Source organism: Pinus tabuliformis, chromosome 1_1, assembly GCF_031772625.1.
Source record: "Pinus tabuliformis cultivar Carrire ecotype Pingquan chromosome 1_1, CPIR1, whole genome shotgun sequence".
NCBI classification, from domain to species: domain Eukaryota; kingdom Viridiplantae; phylum Streptophyta; class Pinopsida; order Pinales; family Pinaceae; genus Pinus; species Pinus tabuliformis.
The window spans coordinates 202,293,876-202,299,635 of NC_142297.1; the positions used below are offsets into that span (position 1 = coordinate 202,293,876).

Sequence of the window (5,760 nt, forward strand, 5' to 3'; positions counted from 1 at the left end):
AAAAAGGATAAGAAGGTGACCTCAGCAATCCACACAGACCGAGACACTCCTCCATATTGAAGAATTATGGGAGTTTATTTTGGTGACAAAAATCCAAAAACGGAAGGCCACTACTTTTAGTTTCTAGCATGGGGAAATTCCCACGGAGGCCCATTGGAAAGAAATAAGAGAGATTCGGGAGAATGCAGAAAGGATGGTTGCTAATTATACAACTCAGATTGAAAAGGATCAACAACAATAAGTAAAGCAGCAGAAGAAGATCAAGGAGTTGCAGGGACAGGTTTAGTTGCTGAAAACTGATAAGGATGAGATGTTCACCTTAACACAACAAATAATGGCATGTAGGCCCCCTGCTAACTGTTATGCCCTTTTTCTTCATGAACAATATCTATTTTTCTATTTGGAAAGTACTCACCAGGAGTTAAGTCACAACATAGAAGATCCCATGTAGTTGTTGAGGATTCTGAGAGCTAATAATCATATTAACCACATTTGCTATGCGAATTATACATGCATGATTATATCCTAGAAACTAATCAACCATTCAACCCAATACCATTTGTAGGAGATATTCAATTGAGAGCTTTTACATCTTTTGGGATTAATCAAGTAAAATGGAAAAAGGCCCTTGATACATTCGAGGCAAACTAGGCAAATCACCCATTGATGATTAGAATGGAGCATTTCCAACATGGGGACATTTTTACTAAACATCATCAGTTTTTCAAACTCGAAGGACGAAAAGACCAGATTCTTATGACACAATGATGGTATGTAGACTTGTGAACAAGACATATATACACCTTTCAGGAAGAAGCCAAGGACGCTTGTCAAAATCGTTGGATTTTGTCATCGTCAGCAGTACGGGCACAAGAACCCTTTGGGGCACCCAAATTTGTCAGAGCATTAGGGAGAGTTCACGCTATATTTCTTGCATGAGACACCGTGGAGTTCATTGGCTAGGGTTAAGGTTCTAATTTCCTATTATCTGGTTTCCTTCTAATCAACATGGGTTGGCTTATGTTGTGGATGAAGACTGGTGAAAGGAAATCATTCATACAGTTGGGTTTCAGTTACTTGGGACTGATATGGAAAAAAAAATATAATATTACTCAGCTTCATGCCAGTCACAGCGGGTCTAACCCTGATCTACATAGCAAATGAGGACTTGCAACCAAGCCAGTTGGGGGGAGATGTTGGTCGATAAAATTACCTATTTTTACCCTCTTTTACCTGTTCCTTTTTATCCATTTCATAGCTCTTATCAGGTCGATTTATATCTCAATCAATGAAAAGTATATCGTATTGGCATGTCTTCTGGAAATGTTAATTAATGAATTATAGTATTAGGGGAATGATGCTTAGATGATTTGCTAACATAATTCTTGTTAGGCCCCTATACTACTAGTGTAACCCCTTATTTTTATTAGTATAACCCACTTATTATATTGATGTACTGATGTAGTGCCCATATTGTTACTATTGTGCCCCATAGAAGCCCACTATTGTTATTATTGTGCCCTTACATTATTATTGTTATGTCGGTTCTGATTATGTTATGACCCCTTAGACTCCTATATATAGAAAGGAGGTCTTTTCATTTGTATCATCCAAGAATTGTTCATTTATGTAATGTAAAGGAGGTTGCCCTCTTGAAGAGGCTGAATTCTAAGGCGTTGATCTATCTTTTCTATCTTTTCTTGAGCTGGTTTCATAACATTTGGTATTAGAGCTTTGGATTCTAGGGTTTTGCTGCTCCAAACAGGTCATCGTGGCATTTCCGCTATAATTTTTTTTTTCTGTGACGTTTCAGAAGTCGCAAAAAAAACCCATTTGAGAAGAAATCGTGCTGAACCTTGGGTCCGAATTTCAGAGCTTTTTGCACGATATTTTCGGAGATATGATCTGAGGAAGTTGGTCTTTTTGCAGACTCCTGAATTACATTCAAAACAGGTGACTTGGGGAAAATCGTCATAACCTTCTCTTTGAGGATCGAATTGAAATTTCGCAAGAAGGTACAGAAAGAGGACGGACTGTAGTTTTCATTTATATATTTTTGAAAGTCAAAGCTTGAAACAGTGACACGTGGCACTTCATACAATTTCGCTCTACTGAACTAGTCTACAATCAGGTCACTGCGGGAGATTGTGCATAACTCTTTCTTGGAGCATCCAATTTGGATCAGACTAGTGGAATTGGAAAGAGGACACAGAAGGCTACTACAGGTTTCAATTTCAGAACTTAAAGATCCAAAAGTACAGAGTTACAGTTGTTTCAAGCTCGAGCTCCTAAAATCAAGAAAAAGCAAGATGAGGAAGTTTGATGGCAAGGATCCGGTAAATTGGATACTTCAGATGGAGCAATATTTTGATCTACATGGTGTACAACTGTTACAAAAGGTATGTATTGCATCTTCATATTTAGAACCAGATCAATTTTTATTGTACAAAGGGCTTTGTTCTCGTAAACAACTTGTTACGTGGTCAATTTTCACGGAGGAAATGATAGCACATTATGAGGATACAAAGAGCAACACCTTCTTTAGATCAACACCACAACAATTGGAAAGAGTAAAAGGGCTTTGTGACATAGTGGAAAGAAAAATTATGGAAACCAGGAAGTGTACCCCTCACAACTATAAAGATGGAAGTGTTGTTTCTCCTAGCCTTCCACAACCTACAAGGGTTACACCACAACAATTGGAAGAAAAAAGAGAAAAAGGGCTTTGTTACAATTGTGATAGAAAATGCACTAAAGGTCATAAGTGTGCTGAGAAGAAATTATTTTACATAGAATATGAAGAGGAGGAAGAAAAGGATCAAGAAACAACAAAAGAAGAAGATATATGCCAGGAGCGCACCCCAGAGAAAGAAGAAATGAATCAGACCATATCTTGTAAAGCATTGGCAAGAATTACCACTCCTCAAACTCTCAAGATAAGACATATCAAGAAGAAAAAGGTGCAAGAAGTGAAAGATCACATCGAGAAAGAAGAAATGAATCCAACCATATCTTGTAAATCATTATTTGAAATTACCACTCCTCAAACTATCAAGATAGAAGGACATATAAAGAAGAAAAATGTTCAAGAATTGAAAGATCACATCGAGCATCAAGAAATAAATACGACCATATTTTGTAAAGGATTGGAAGAAATTACCACTCCTCAAACTCTAGAGATAGAAGGACATATCAAGAAGAAAAAGGTTCAAGCAATGAAAGATCACATCGAGCATTAACAACAAGTTCTCCAACTTTTAAAGGATAACGCCACTTCGATGCAAAATCAAACGAAACAACAGACACTTAAAAATGGTGACCTTACCGAATGGGAAGACTCTTCAAGGATGAGGATGTGGAAGAATTGCTTTGTGCTATTTATATTATCCAACCAGATTTGATAAACGAAGCAAGGGATGTGTTATCACTAAACAAATTTCAAAGGAAAAGGGTAAGGTAAGAAAGATTTGGTCTTGGTTATTCTCATGCTCCTTTCATGCATAAGAATCACTTGGCAAACTCAAGGTCAGCATACCTAAAAGTTCTTTGAAGGCTCAAGCAAGGCAAGTAAGGTAATCCTAAATTTTGATATGAATTACCTTTGTGAAGTTTTCCTTGAAAATTGGTGCCTCTGCATAGTTTCAAGGCAGATGAGAAGGACATTTCAAGATAAAAAGCTCAAGACAGTCGAATTTGGCATGTAAGCTGTGTTTTTGAAATTACACAGCAGTTTCGTAGCGCGCTACGAAACTGCTGTAGGTGATGTTTTTTACAGGCATATTTCTCTGTTTTAAGTAGTCAACTTCCAGGAGATATTTAGAGCAGCTGAAAGAATATTTTCGAAAATTGAAAGAGGTTTTTATTCCTAACATACTGAACTAGAAAAACCTCTTTCAGTTTCTTCAAATTGATTATGAGCTGGGAGAAACGAGTGACTAAAAGTTGCGCTACGAAACTGCTGTAGGTGCAGTTTTTAATTTCTTGTTTTACACACCTTCTTCAAAGATAGATTCTGGGCGGTAGGGAAGGTGTTTCAAAAAACCAAGAGAGGTTTTTGTTAAGCACGGATTGGTTCACAAAAACCTCCTTCAGTTTTTCCAAATACGTTTTCAGTGAGAAATTATGAGCTTTGTCCCAAGCCATATTTTTCAGCCAGAACAACAGTTTCGTAGCAGCTGAAGCTAAATAATCTAATCTCAGTCACTAGTTTTGAACTGCAAGTGGAAATGTTAAAAAGGGAATATCTTCAAGGGATCCTTCAAAATTATCAATCTTTAGCAAAGTTAATACAGGTGGAGGAAACATGTATTCGAATGCAACTTTAAACTTTTGTCATAAAGTGAACACATTTACTACAGTCCAAAATATGTCAGGCAGCTTGGAAGAACTTTTGTCTTCACACATGGACAAAGGTTGACAGCACACAAAGACGTGGCATTCTGATATTTTTGTATAATAAAAGGATAAATACATGTTACATTTTATTAAAAAAGCTTGCCGTAGCTACTATGGGAATGCTTAGTACTGCAGCATATATTTTGACAATGGATATGTTTGGGCCAATAGCTGATAATGCAGGTGGAATTGTGGGAATGAGTCAACAGCCTGAACGAGTAAGAGAAATTACAGATCTTCTTGATGCAGTCGGGAACACCACAAAAGCTACCACCAAAGGCTTTGCAATTGGATCTGCTGCATTAGTTTCTTTTCTTTTATTCAGTGCCTATATGAAGTATCAGCTTATGCTCATCAACCATTTACGCAGGTTGATATAGCTATTCCAGAGGTATTTCTTGGAGGTCTATTGGGATCGATGCTTATTTTCCTATTCAGTGCATGGGCATGTTATGCAGTTGTATCTCCTGTTTTAATTGGTGTCTCATTTAAGATTCTGGGTCAGTATACAGATCAGCCTTTACTTGGTGCCAAAGTTGTTGCTTCAATGCTAATGTTTGCAACGGTCTCTGGTATTCTCATGGCCTTGTTTTTGTATACTGCTGGAGGTGCTTGGGATAATGAAAATTGAAGAGCAAAAGGAGTTTTTGCAATCAAGTAGCAGAGCAGTGAAAATCTCAAGGAAAAGATAAACTGTTTAAACAGTTTCGCAGTTTCGTAGCGCGCTACGAAACTGCGAAACTACTGTAGGTGCTGTTTTTAATACAGGCAAACAGTTCGATGGGATAATCAGAAATTTTCAAAGGGAACACCTAAGTGACATGTAAGAGATCAAAGGAAGCTCCCAGGCCATTCAAATTATGACAGATGTACCTTTAACAAAGGTGAAATGTTTTGACCTAAGTTTAAAGTTTTTGATTATAAAGTCACTTTATTATCGGTCATTAGGGTTTGGAAGGAGCTGCATACGGGGAGTTTTGGTTGGCACACCTGTCCATCAAAGAAGCCTCTAGCACATCAGGAACATGGTGATGCTCTATATTCTTGGGCTATTAAAGAGCTAAAGACATGCTGCTACATTTTCGAATAAGTGGTGGAAGACTGGAACCGAAAAAGCAGGGGTTTTCTCCTAACATCACTGAACCATCAAAGCATTCAACATCCGAAGCTAGCATGGGACATTGAATCTTCATCTCGGTCATCTTAGCCAAGCTTAAAGGAGACAGGTGTCAGAGAACAAGAAAGAATCATTCTACGAGGAGGATAGAATTAGAGTTATAGTTAAATCAGGACTCTTTAAAATTCCAGTTTAGCACTTGTTGTATTTAATGAGTTAGTTCAATTATGGATAGGGGTAATTAGTGG

The 5,760-nt window shown here is 37.5% G+C and overlaps 1 pseudogene; it reads left to right on the forward strand.

Annotated features, from left to right (window-relative positions):
- Positions 1-4,508: 4,508 nt before the first annotated feature.
- LOC149212225 (pyrophosphate-energized membrane proton pump 2 pseudogene) lies at positions 4,509-5,026 on the forward strand (annotated as a pseudogene).
- Positions 5,027-5,760: the final 734 nt, after the last annotated feature.